The 13,788-nt window shown below is 42.3% G+C and overlaps 1 long non-coding RNA gene across 1 annotated transcript; it reads right to left on the minus strand.

The window, feature by feature from the left end:
- Positions 1-11,128: 11,128 nt before the first annotated feature.
- On the minus strand, positions 11,129-12,589 carry LOC129640742 (uncharacterized). Its single transcript, XR_008708941.1, has 3 exons — positions 12,502-12,589; positions 12,224-12,309; positions 11,129-11,430 (listed from the first exon to the last, which is right to left on the minus strand). It is a non-coding gene; the product is annotated as an uncharacterized LOC129640742 (long non-coding RNA).
- Between the last annotated feature and the right edge of the window lie 1,199 nt (positions 12,590-13,788).

The following is a 13,788-nucleotide window of genomic DNA, read 5'->3' on the forward strand; positions in this document are numbered from 1 at the left end:
AACCAGCTCTCCAACAAATACTAAACAGGAAACACAAAAACGGTGTATAAATTCAAACCCCAAACAATAAAGTAAATGGCAATGGGATCATACTTATCAGTAATTACCTTAAACGTAAATGGGTTGAATGCTCCAACCAAAAGACAAAGACTGGCTGAATGGATACAAAAACAAGACCCCTACATATGTTGTCTACAAGAGACCCACCTCAAAACAGGGGATACATACAGACTGAAAGTGAAGGGCTGGAAAAAGATTTTCCATGCAAATAGGGACCAAAAGAAAGCAGGAGTAGCGATACTCATATCAGATAAAATAGACTTTAAAACAAAGGCTGTGAAAAGAGACAAAGAAGGTCACTACATAATGATCAAAGGATCAATCCAAGAAGAAGATATAACAATTATAAATATATATGCACCCAACGCGGCAGCACCACAGTATGTAAGACAAATGCTAACAAGTATGAAAGGAGAAATTAACACTAACACAATAATAGTTGGAGATTTTAATACCCCACTCACACCTATGGATAGATCAACTAAACAGAAATTTAACAAGGAAACACAAACTTTAAATGATACAATAGACCAGTTAGACCTAATTGATATCTATAGGACATTTCATCCCAAAACAATGAATTTCAACTTTTTCTAAAGTGCACATAGAACCTTCTCCAGGATAGATCACATCCTGGGCCATAAAGCTAGCATTGGTAAATTCAAAAAAATAGAAATCATTCCAAGCATCTTTTCTGACCACAATGCAGTAAGATTAGATCTCAATTACAGGAGAAAAACTATTAAAAATTCCAACATATGGAGGCTGAACAACACGCTGCTGAATAACCAACAAATCACAGAAGAAATCAAAAAAGAAATCAAAATTTGCATAGAAACGGATGAAAATGAAAACACAACAACCCAAAACTTGTGGGACACGGTAAAAGCAGTCCTAAGGGGAAAGTTCATAGCAATACAGGCACACCTCAAGAAACAAGAAAAAAGTCAAATAAATAAACTAACTCTACACCTAAAGCAACTAGAAAAGGAAGAAATGAAGAACCCCAGGGTTAGTAGAAGGAAAGAAATCTTAAAAATTAGAGCAGAAATAAATGCAAAAGAAACAAAAGAGACCATAGCAAAAATCAACAAAACCAAAAGCTGGTTCTTTGAAACGATAAATAAAATTGACAAACCATTAGCCAGACTCATCAAGAAACAAAGGGAGAAAAATCAAATCAATAAAATTAGAAATGAAAATGGAGAGATCACAACAGAAAACACAGAAATACAAAGGATCATAAGAGACTACTATCAACAATTATATGCCAATAAAATGGTCAACGTGGAAGAAATGGACAAATTCTTAGAAAAGTACAACTTTCCAAAACTGGACCAGGGAAGAACTAGAAAATCTTAACAGACCCATCACAAGCACGGAAATGGAAACTGTAACCAAAAATCTTCCAGCCAACAAAAGCCCAGGTCCAGACGGCTTCAGAGCTGAATTCTACGAAAAATTTAGAGAAGAGCTAACACCTATCCTGCTCAAACTCTTCCAGAAAATTGCAGAGGAAGGTAAACTTCCAAACTCATTCTATGAGGCCACCATCAGCCTAATACCAAAACCTGACAAAGATCCCACAAAAAAAGAAAACTACAGGCCAATATCACTGATGACATAGATGCAAAAATCCTTAACAAAATTCTAGCAATCAGAATCCAACAACACATTAAAAAGATCATACACCATGACCAAGTGGGCTTTATCCCAGGGATGCAAGGATTCTTCAATATCCGCAAATCAATCAATGTAATACACCACCTTAACAAATTGAAAAATAAAAACCATATGATTTTCTCAATAGATGCAGAGAAAGCCTTTGACAAAATTCAACATCCATTTATGATTAAAAACTCTCCAGAAAGCAGGAATAGAAGGAACATACCTCAACATAATAAAAGCTATATATGACAAACCCACAGCAAACATTATCCTCAATGGTGAAAAATTGAAAGCATTTCCTCTAAAGTCAGGAACTAGACAAGGGTGCCCACTTTCACCATTACTATTCAACATAGCTTTGGAAGTTTTGGCCACAGCAATCAGAGCAGAAAAAGAAACAAAAGGAATCCAAATTGCAAAAGAAGAAGTAAAACTCTCACTGTTTGCAGATGACATGATCCTCTACATAGAAAACCCTAAAGACTCCACCAGAAAATTACTAGAACTAGTCAATGACTATAGTAAAGTTGCAGGATATAAAATCAACACACAGAAATTCCTTGCATTCCTATACACTAATAATGAGAAAACAGAAAGAGAAATTAAGGAAACAATTTCATTCACCATTGCAACGGAAAGAATAAAATACTTAGGAATATACCTACCTAAAGAAACTAAAGACCTATATATAGAAAACTATAAAACACTGGTGAAAGAAATCAAAGAGGACACTAATAGGTGGAGAAATATACCATGTTCATGGATTGGAAGAATCAATATAGTGAAAATGAGTATACTACCCAAGGCAATTTATAGATTCAATGCAATCCCTATCAAGCTACCAACAGTATTCTTCACAGAGCTAGAACAAATAATTTCACAATTTGTATGGAAATACAAAAAACCTCGAATAGCCAAAGCGATCTTGAGAAAGAAGAATGGAACTGGAGGAATCAACCTACCTGATTTCAGGCTCCGCTACAAAGCCACAGTTATCAAGACAGTATGGTACTGGCACAAAGACAGAAATATAGATTAGTGGAACAAAATAGAAAGCCCAGAGATAAATCCACACACATATGGACACCTTATCTTTGACAAAGGAGGCAAAAATATACAATGGATTAAAGACAATCTCTTTAACAAGTGGTGCTGGGAACTCTGGTCAACCACTTGTAAAAGAATGAAACTAGAACACTTTCTAACACAATACACAAAAATAAACTCAAAATGGATTAAAGATCTAAACGTAAGACCAGAAACTATAAAACTCCTAGAGGAGAACATAGGCAAAACACTCTCTGAAATACATCACAGCAGGATCCTCTATGACCCACCTCCCAGAATATTGGAAATAAAAACAAAAATAAACAAATGGGACCTAATTAACCTTAAAAGCTTCTGCACATCAAAGCAAACTATTAGCAAGGTGAAAAGACAGCCTTTGGAATGGGAGAAAATAATAGGAAATGAAGCAACTGACAAACAACTAATCTCAAAAATATACAAGCAACACCTACAGCTCAACTCCAGAAAAATAGATGACCCAATCAAAAAATGGGCCAAAGAACTAAATAGACATTTCTCCAAAGAAGACATACAGATGGCTAACAAACACATGAAAAGATGCTCAAAATCACTCATTATCATAGAAATGCAAATCAAAACCACTATGAGGTACCATTTCACGCCAGTCAGAATGGCTGCAATCCAAAAGTCTACAAATAATAAATGCTGGAGAGGGTGTGGAGAAAAGGGAACCCTCTTACACTGTTGGTGGGAATGCAAACTAGTACAGCCACTATAGAGAACAGTGTGGAGATTCCTTAAAAAACTGGAAATAGAACTGCCTTATGATCCAGCAATCCCACTGCTGGGCATACACACTGAGGAAACCAGAAGGGAAAGAGACACGTGTACCCCAATGTTCATCGCAGCACTGTTTCTAATAGCCAGGACATGGAAGCAACCTAGATGTCCATCAGCAGATGAATGGATAAGAAAGCTGTGGTACATATACACAATGGAGTATTACTCCGCCATTAAAAAGAATAGAATGAATCAGTTCTAATGAGGTGGATGAAACTGGAGCCTATTATACAGAGTGAAGTAAGCCAGAAAGAAAAACACCAATACAGTATACTAACGCATATATATGGAACTTTGAAAGACGGTAACAATAACCCTGAGTACGAGACAGCAAAAGAGACACTGATGTATAGAAGAGTCTTATGGACTCTGTGGGAGAGGGAGAAGGTGGGAAGATTTGGGAGAATGGCATTGAAACATGTAAAATATCATGTATGAAAAGAGTTGCCAGTCCAGGTTTGATGCATGACACTGGATGCTTGGGGCTAGTGCACTGGGACGACCCAGAGGGATGCTATGGGGGGGAGGAGGGAGGAGGGTTCAGGATGGGGAGCACATGTATACCTGAGGCGGATTCATTTTGATATTTGGAAAAACTAATACAATTATGTAAAGTTTAAAAATAAAATAAAATTAAAAAAAAATCCACAGGAGGCTTGACTCCCTTTAGGCCACTCAGTGGTCTCCAAGAAATACCCGTCGGGACTCGAGAGCAGAGCAGAGTCCTTTCCTTCCTCTCGAGATGAGGTCTGACTCCTCGGGTGCATCTAAAATGCAACCCCGAGATCTCTGTCGCCCCTGGAGAGGAACATTAGGTCCTGGACACAAGCTTAGATGAGGTCTCTTTTGCCCTGAAGTGACTCGAGAGCAATCCCTAGCTCTCTCTCGCAACTCCAATGGAAGATTGGACTTCCCTGGGCCAACACAAGAGGAAGCCTGAATTCCCCATCGTAACTCGAGAATCCCGCCGAAACTCGAGAAAAACCACATGGTTACCCTGTCATCGCAAGATGAGGCCCTTGCCCGCTACAGCGTCTAAAGAGAAGTCCCAGGTTTCTTCTTGAAGTGTTTTCACACTTCAAGTGTGAAAACTTGGCACCCTTGATGCGATTCCAAAAGTTCCCCGACACCCTGGTCTCTCTCGAGGGGAACACCGAGGTTCCCGGTACGACTTCATCTGAGCCACTTCTCCCCTCCTGATTGCGACTGGAGGGTCGACTCCCGTGCTTTGTCTGGAAGGGGTTCCCAACCTTCCCGGCGCACCTCAGGATGAGGCCGGTCTAACGAGAATATTTGAGACGTAGCTTCATGGGTGGTAACACATGCTGAAAGACCCCGATTCCCCGGTCCACTCTTGATAAGAACCCGATGCCCGGACACCTCTTGAAAGGCAACCCTGTGGAAGAAGGCACAACACGAAGGGGCACTGACACCCTCGTGCATCGTCCGGAAAAACCCGCAGATTCCAAACACAGTTCGACAAGTTGCCTGTCACCCCATGAATAACTCGAGAGGCAAGCGGAGTTCCATTCCTCCTTACAAGACGAGGCCTGACTCTCCTGTCCCAACTCTGCAGGGACCCTGCGATCAGAGTCAGAAATGGAGACGAACCCTGAGGTTTCTGCCTCCACTCGAGATGAGGCCCTCTTCTATTGCACCAAACCCAGTGGAGTCCCGAGAGGGCCCTCCCAACTCCAGGGTATCCTTGACTTCTCAGAGGCACACTGAGAAGCTCCCTGAGGCCACCGGCACTAGTCGAGGGAACCCAGGGTTTACTGCCGTGACCCAAGAAACACCTTGAAAGTCCTTCTTTAATGGTTCTTGAGGCCCGATACACCTTCCATGACTCTAGAGCAATGACGCACTCCCCCTCGCAATGCGCATGGAGACCTGACTTCCCAAGCGCCACATGAGAGGCTCCCTGAGCTCCCTGTAGTACCTCATGAGAAACCCCACACTGGCGCTGCAGCTCGAGAAAACCCACGAGACGCCCCCTTCATCGCGAGATGATGGCCTTCTTTTCCTGCATGGCCTGGAGAGCAATCACGAGTCCTCTCTCCAAACTCCACAGGAGGCTTGACTCCCTTTAGGCCACTCAGTGGGATCCAAGAGATACCCGTTGCAACTCGAGAGGAGAGCGGAGTCCTTCGCTTCCCCTCGAGACAAGGACTGACTCCCCGGGTGCATCAGGAAAGCAACCCCGAGATCCCTGTCCCCCCTGGAGACGAACATTATGTCCTGGAAACAAGCCTAGATAAGGTCTCTTTTGCCCTGCAGTAACTCAAGCGCAATCCCTAGCTCTCCCTCGCAACTCGAATGGAAGACTGGACTTCCCTGGGCCAACACAAGAGGAAGCCTGAATTTCCTGACCTAACTCGAGAATCCCGCCACAACTCGAGAAAAACAACGTGGTTAACCCGTCACCACAAGATGAGGCCCTTGCCAGCTACAGCGTCTCAAGAGAAGTCTCACGTTCCGTCTTGAAGTTTGAAACGGTACTTAGCACCTTTGATGTGACTCCAAAAGTTCCCCGACATCCCAGTTTTACTCGAGGGGAACATCGAGGTTCCCGGCACCACTTCATCTGAGCCCCTTCTCCCCTCCTGATCGGGACAAGAGGGTCGATTCACTTGCTTTTTCTGAAAGGGTTACCGACCTTCCTGGTGCACCTCAGGTTGAGGTCCGTCTCAAGAAGAAATTCGAGACGTAGGCTTGTGGGTGGTGCCACATGCCGAAAGACACTGATTTCCTGGTCTGCTCTTGATAAGAATCTGAAGGCTGGATACCTCTTCGAAGGCAAACCTGTGTATGAAGGCAAAAAACGAAGGGGAACTGACACCCCCATGCATCGTCCGGATAAAACCGCAGGTTCCACACACAGCTCGACAAGTGGCCTGTTATCCGGTGAACAACTCGAGAGTCCAGTGGAGTTCCATTCCTCCACACAAGACGAGGCCTGACTCTCCTGTCCTAACTCTGTAGGGACTCTGTGTTCAGAGTCAGAAATGGAGAGCAACCCTGAGGTTCCTGCTTCAAATCGAGATGAGGCCCTCTTCTGACAAGGTCCAGCCTCGGCTGGTCCAGGGTTTTCAAAGGGGAGACAGAGTAGGCGGCCTATTGATTTATTTATCGAAGATATAAAGAGTAATAGAATGAGGATAGCTCAGTAGGAAAATTTAGTGGAGAAAAGAAGCTGAGTAGCTTGGTTTATGCGGAAAATCAGTATAACCCGTGACACCAGGTTAGCTCTGACCACGGAGGCCGCAGGCTCCCTCTCGAATAGTGAAAAGTGCCCCACCTTAGACACCTTCTCAAGTGGTCTTCGAAGCCCAGGCAAATAAATGGTCGCAGAGGATATCCGCACTCCAGATGGACACTCAATTTTCAGATGAAAATTGAGGGGAAGAATGACATTAGGAGACTAAGCGTTGGCAATCAAGGCCCGTAGCTTTATTTTCAACAGGGGTTTTTATACCCTAAGTTACACATAGAGGATAATGGGGATGCAAAGACAGCAGCCGTTGATCCTTATCAAAAACCAGAGTTTCTGTCCTGCAAATGTATCGTATACAAATGGTTTAGGTGATTTACATCATCTTCTAGCCAGAAGACCTATTAACATTTTATGACTCTTGACAAAGACTTATCAACCGTAAGACTTATTTTCTCTAAGAGTAATTATTTTAAGGTTTGGCCCCATCTTTCGAAGATAAAATTGCATTCCTATAGGGCAGATGTGTAATGGGCTTACAACAAAGGAAATAATTTATTACCTTAAGGGTCTAAAGTTAGTAACACCAAGGCCACTACTTATTTCTTCTACATACCAACTATATTAATTAATACACATTCAAGGATACAATTCAGGGGATGTGGAAACTTGGCAACAAGCATTGGTTCATCAATGAAATCTTTTACTAGTTTTATTCTGACAGTTTCTAACTCTCTGAGAGGCTCTAAGCTATTTGAATATCTTAAGCTTCCCGTGCCTCTCGAGGCTCGGAGACTGTAAACAATTGTATGCATTGCTGTAGGAGACCGGGTAAACTTGTCAGGCGAGTTAGAGAGCCATCTGACGTGTTTGGATTTAAACACTCCTAATTGCCCAGGAACTTTATTAATTGGAGCTGTAAGTTAGCTCTTTGACAGAGAGAGTGAGATGGTGGTGGGGGACAGCCCCCAGTAAAGTCAGAGGTGAGAGCACAAAGCAATAAAGTAGGCAGACTCTGGTTTTGGGGGGTAGATGCTCAAGAATATCCGGGAGGACTCCCGAGGCTCGATCCCGCCTTTGTGTATGCCCAGCCTCCTTCCTCATGACCTTTGTCACGAGTGGAATGTCTCTCGCCGGCTCCCGGCATCTCCCCGTTTTTTATTTCTTAAAACAGCCAGATGTAGCTCAGTCGCGAGCCTCTGAATACTCTGCCGAAGAATCCTGACAATACAAGGAAGAATGATTATGAGAAGCAGAATTAAAGCAGCCACCGCAGCATAGCTAAAGACATTAGACAGAATATTCTTTCCTGAGATGTAGTTAGGGAAAGTTTGGAAGAAATCATTTGCTGTTCCAGCAGCAGTAAAATCTAATCGGGAGTGCTCCATGGTTGCTATTCGATAGTGAAATTTCCCTACGTCTCAACCAATGTCAGAGCTGTTCCAGATACCTGAAATATGGTTTTTAATCTTTTCCCATTCAAAATCTGTCTCATTTACTTTCAGGGGTGTTACACATATCCACCGATAGTCAGCATGACAAGACAATGCCATTTTCACCTTTAAAGCCTGCAATTCAGTCCCAATATGTATTACTGCTTCCTCTAGGGCGTCTACCCTCATTTCTAATTTTCTCTCTATAGCTTCCTGTGTTGCCAATGTTAAAGAAACATTTTTGGACATAGAATCAACATATTGAGCAGTATGTACTTGTTGAGTCAATGATATTGCTACCACAGTAACAGAAGTGATTGCACTTATCAAAGCTGCTGTTCCCAAGATAATTAAGCCCACAAACCGTCATGTTTGCATTAAATCCTGTAGTTGTTGTAATACAGCAAGACCATAATTCAATAAGTGGTTACATCATAAGATAAGGTGGATGTTGTAGCATTACAAAGGAGCAAACATTATATTGAGGGTTTAAACAAGATGAACCAGGGAGCAGCTGTAGGCGTCAGCCCGGGGGAGCAGTGTCCCCAGCATCAGGAGGCAGAACGCGAGCGGCAGGCTGTGGGCCAAGGCGCCTATGGTGGGCGGAGGGGCAGGGTTCGTGGTTTAGGGCTAGCCGCCACCGCTTGGGCTCAGGGCGGTCCCCTCTCGCCGGTGGGGCCACGCTGGTCTGGACGGCACTCCGCGGGCGCGCTTTCCTCTCTGGCCCTCACTCGCTGCACAGACTTCTTTGCTCTAGGTCACGGGGTGCAGAGAGGTGGGTGCGAGGCGCTGCTGGTGGCGCGGAGGCGAGAGCTGGCTGGGGGAGGGGGAGCGAGCGAGTGCGCGCGCCGCGAACCTGGTCTTTGGGGAATGTGACATGACGAATTTGTCTGAGATCCAAACCGGAGAATCTGCATTCTGTAGAAATATACAAGCATACCCTCTCCCACAAGTTAGCAACACATCTGGCCTTTTTCACTCTCCCGTAAGGGGGCCTTTTTACTTGACCAGGGGCCGAGTCGTAGCCTGTAATTCAGGCATCTAGTGTCTCATCATTGTAGTCTGCCCCTGTGTGTTTACGTTTAAGTGATTAATTACAATTGGAACATAACTTCACTATTTGTCTAGCTGTTTCCCTATGGATATGTTAATTTAGGTCTAATGTTTAGTTTAGGTCTCTGTATAAATTTAAGTAATAAATGTATAACCTCCTTATCTCATTTTGGTATACAGGTATACAGATATACCTAAATGCAAAATGCATTTATATATGTATTTATATATGGCAACAAGTATAAAGTTATTGACATATAATATATATAAATCAATATACTTGAATTAATCTTTATAATTAATATATTAATTAATATATATTACAACAATACAACACATACACAGCTAATACCAACCAACACAAACCAATATACTGTAATAATACATGTCACACATTTATAATTATACAGTATATAGAACATATATCATCACAGCACATCAATCCATACCAATTAATATCAGCCACACACACATTATATTCTGCCATATATATTTAATTATACAGTATATATATATGTGTGTGTATATAGTATACATATTAATTTATATACAAATTAATTAAGTATAGATCTATAAATAGAATTAGGTATACCTTTATTATATTTTATTTATACCCATACCTAATTAGGCAAACTGTAATTAGGCAAATACATTTATATTATGTATTTATAACAATATATAAAGTATTGTTAAATGTACCACCTGTACAGCATCTCCACCCCACATACCACTTTCTCTAATCCCACCAACTCATTTTCAGTATTATGTGTTGGCCAGGAGCTGGGCCAGTCTTTCCCAGCAATGTTAAGAGACGTCTGTTCCTGTGTCTAATAGCCCTGGCGTTTTATTCTCTTGAATTAAAAGATCTTTTAAAGGCCTTGGAACTGTAATTTCCTGCACCCAAAAGGCTAGATCACTAGATCCAAATGTTTTGTGGCTCTTAGCTTGAGAAGTCAAGTTTTTCCTTGTCTGATAGTAAGGTAAAAGTAAAAGCTGTGTTACTCTTTGACCTTTATTAATTTGTACAGTTTTGATAGGCAGTGAGATCAAGACTTTAATTTCTCAATATCATCAGAATCTACTACACCATGCACCAGCGAAATTTCTTTTCTTTCTTTTTTTTTTATTTAATTTTTTTTTAAAAGAAAGCGAGCTACGCCCCAGGACAAATCTTACAATGTCCTCAGATAGGGGGCCAGCCACTCCGGTTGGAATTGGAGTAAGTGGCACATCAGGGGTTAATATTGTTATTAAATCTCCTTGCCTTTTTGCTTTTCTCCTAGCCTGGGTGAGACCCCCCTGAGGGAGTTTTCTCCAAGGAGCACGCTCTGAATATTGTGTACTAAAAGCTCCTTTGTTTAAAAAACTTTTTATCTTCCTCAGTCTTAGGCAACACTTTGGGAGGCTTTGGGGGCAAAGTGGGGAACTCCTGGGTCCTGGGAGGCACAATCGAAGGCGGTGGTGGTCTCCTTAAATCAGAAAGTGGTGGATAAGTTTTTTAAAGGTTTGTGCAGAGGGGGAGGGAGCTCGCCAGGGCTCTCGGCCGCAGCGTCCTGTAAGCCCTCTCCTTCCTCGGGAGGTAGACCACTTTCTCCCTCCTTTTTTTTTTTTCAATGGCAGAAAATATGATCTGTGCAGTAAATGGAGACTCACCACCATCCACCTCTATAGCCTCCCCCATAGGCTATTTAACAGCCTCGTGACGGAGGTCCAGGACATTTCTAATCATATTCCACAGTCAATAAATATTTGTCTATTCTTAGATGCAGAGAAATCCATTTTTAATTTTTTTTTTAATTTTAGAGAATATTTTTATTTATTTTGTAACCTCTTTACCCTGGCTAAACTTCAGAGGGGACTAGAAAAGAAGCCTCAAGGTGAGGATCGAGTTCATCCTTGGGACTAGAGAAAATCCTTCTCCGGGAAACTCCTAGCGGTGGCCCTTTACCCCGACATGGAGGAGGAGGCATAGGGGGATGGGAGCGTCCCGAAGTTTTCCTCTTCTGTTCCGGAGATCCTTTAACTGTTTGGTAACTAAATCTTACGAACTGTCTGATCGGGGATGTTTCTCTCAACCTCCTAGGAGCAGATGGTCTGATTAGGGATGTTTTCTTAAACTTTTAGGAGCATCTTTAGCTAAAAAAAAAAAACAAAAAAAAACAATCCTCATCAGAATGGCATCGAGCTGCTGTTTCCTCTAAACCTTTTTCAAATTGAGGGGAGAGCTGATCTTTCTTTTCATCCCTATCTTTTACATGCTCATTGGCAGTCATAGCGGCTAGCCATTCATTTAGCTGTCGATAGCTAGGTATAGCCTCTTCATTTTCACTTTTCTTTATAACAGGTACCTTTTCAGATTTGCTTTTTTGTTTAACAGGTACTTTTCCAACTTTACTTTCCACTTTAACAGGTACCTTTTCAAATTCATGAGCTGGATCTAAAACATCTCTAGTCATATTCCACAGAGGAAAGGTGTAAGTAGGGATTTTTTCCAAACCTTGCTGAGCACAATAAGCTCTTAGCTGTTTTCCTAGTTTTTTTCAAGATATCTAGGTTAACAGTGCCTTGTTGTAGAAACCAAGGGCAGTGGTCTTGTACAAATGTAAAAAAATGATTGAATGGAAGATGTTTTAACCTTGATTCTTCTTTTACTTAATAACTGTAAAATTACTCCTATAAAGAGCTGTCTTTCATTTGATTCAGTGTTGCCCATGTCAGAAAATTAAGGATAGTAAAAGATTTTGCTTTTAGCTATCTAAAGATTAGGCCCTTTTTGTCAGCCTTTTTAGAAACCGTTTTTTCTCTCTAACTCTTCAACACTTCCCACTCCTCTCGCCCTGTCTATTCTACAGGGGGATCTGCAGCCCCCTAAGTGGGATCCTATCTGTCCCGAAAACTGAACACTGGGGGAATGGGGTTGGGGATTTACCTTCGAAATGCCTGTCTCGGGCGCCACCTGCAGAGGTCCAGCCCCAGCTGATCCAGGGTATTTGAAGGGAAGATGGAGTAGGCGACCTATTTATATATTTATTTATTCATCAAAGATATAAAGAGTAATAGAATGAGGATAGCTCAGTAGGAAAATTCAGTGGAGAAAAGCAGCTGAGTAGCTTGGTTTACGCGGAAAATCAATATAACCCATGACACCAGGTTAGCTCTGACCACGGAGGCTGCAAGTGCCCTCTAGAATAGAGGAAGTTGCCCCACCTTAGACACCTTATCGAGTAGGTCTTCGAAGCCCAGGCAAATAAATGGTCGCAGAGGATATCCGCGCTCCAGATGGACACTCATCTGAAAATTGAGGGGAATAATGACATGGGGAGACCAAGCGTTGGCGAGCAAGGCCCGTAACTTTATTTTCAACACAGGTTTTAATACCCTAAGTTACACATAGAGGATAATAGGGGATGCAAAGTCAGCAGTCTTTAATCCTTATCAAAAACCAGGGTTTCTTTTCTGCAGATTTATCGTATTAAAATGGTTTAGATGATTTACATCATCTTCTGGCCAGAAGACCTATTAACATTTTATGACTCTTGACAAAGACTTATCAACCATAAGAGTTATTTTCTCTAAGAGTAATTGTTTAAGGTTTGGCGCCATCTTTCGAAGATAAAATTGCATTCCTATAGGGAGGATGTGTAATGGGTTTACAAAAAAGAAAAGAATTTATTACCTTAAGGGTCTAAAGTTACTAACATCAAGGCCAGTACTTATTTTTTCTACATACCAACTATATTAATTAACACACATTCAAGGATACAATTCAAGGGATGTGGAAACTTGGCAAAAAGGATTGGTTCATCAATGAAATCTTTTACTAGTTTTATTCTGACAGTTTCTAACTCTCTGAGAGGCTCTAAGCTATTTGAATATCTTAAACTTCCCGTGCGTCTCGAGGCTGGGAGACTGTACACAATCGTATGCATAGCTGTAGGAGACCGGGTAAACTTGTCAGGCGAGTTAGAAAACCATCTGAGGGGTTTGGATTTAAACACTACTAATTGCCCAGGAACATTATTAGTTGGAGCTGTAAGTTAGCTCTTTGACAGAGAGAGTGAGATGGTGGTAGGGGACATCCGCAGTAATGTCAGAGGTGAGAGAACAAAGCCATAAAAAAGGCAGACTTTGGTTTTTGGGGGTAGATGCTCAAGAATATACGGGGGAACTCCCGGAGGCTCGATCCCGCCTTTGCGTATGCCGAGACTCTTTCCTCATGACATTTGTCATGAGTGGAATGTCTCTCGCTGGCTCCCGGCAATCTTCCATTGCACCAAACGCAGTGGAGTCCCGAGAGGCCCCTCCCAACACCACAGTATCAGTGTCTTCTCAGAGGAACCCTGAGCAACTCCCTGAGGTCACCGGCACAAGTCGAGGGAACACAGGGTCTCCTGCCGCAACCCGAGAAAGACCTCAAGAGTCTGTCTTCAACGCGTCTTGAGGCCGGATTCCCCTACCATGACTCGAGAGCAATGACACGCTCCCCCTCGCCAT

Source organism: Bubalus kerabau, unplaced genomic scaffold, assembly GCF_029407905.1.
Source record: "Bubalus kerabau isolate K-KA32 ecotype Philippines breed swamp buffalo unplaced genomic scaffold, PCC_UOA_SB_1v2 scaffold_39, whole genome shotgun sequence".
In the NCBI taxonomy this organism is placed as follows: Eukaryota; Metazoa; Chordata; class Mammalia; order Artiodactyla; family Bovidae; genus Bubalus; species Bubalus kerabau.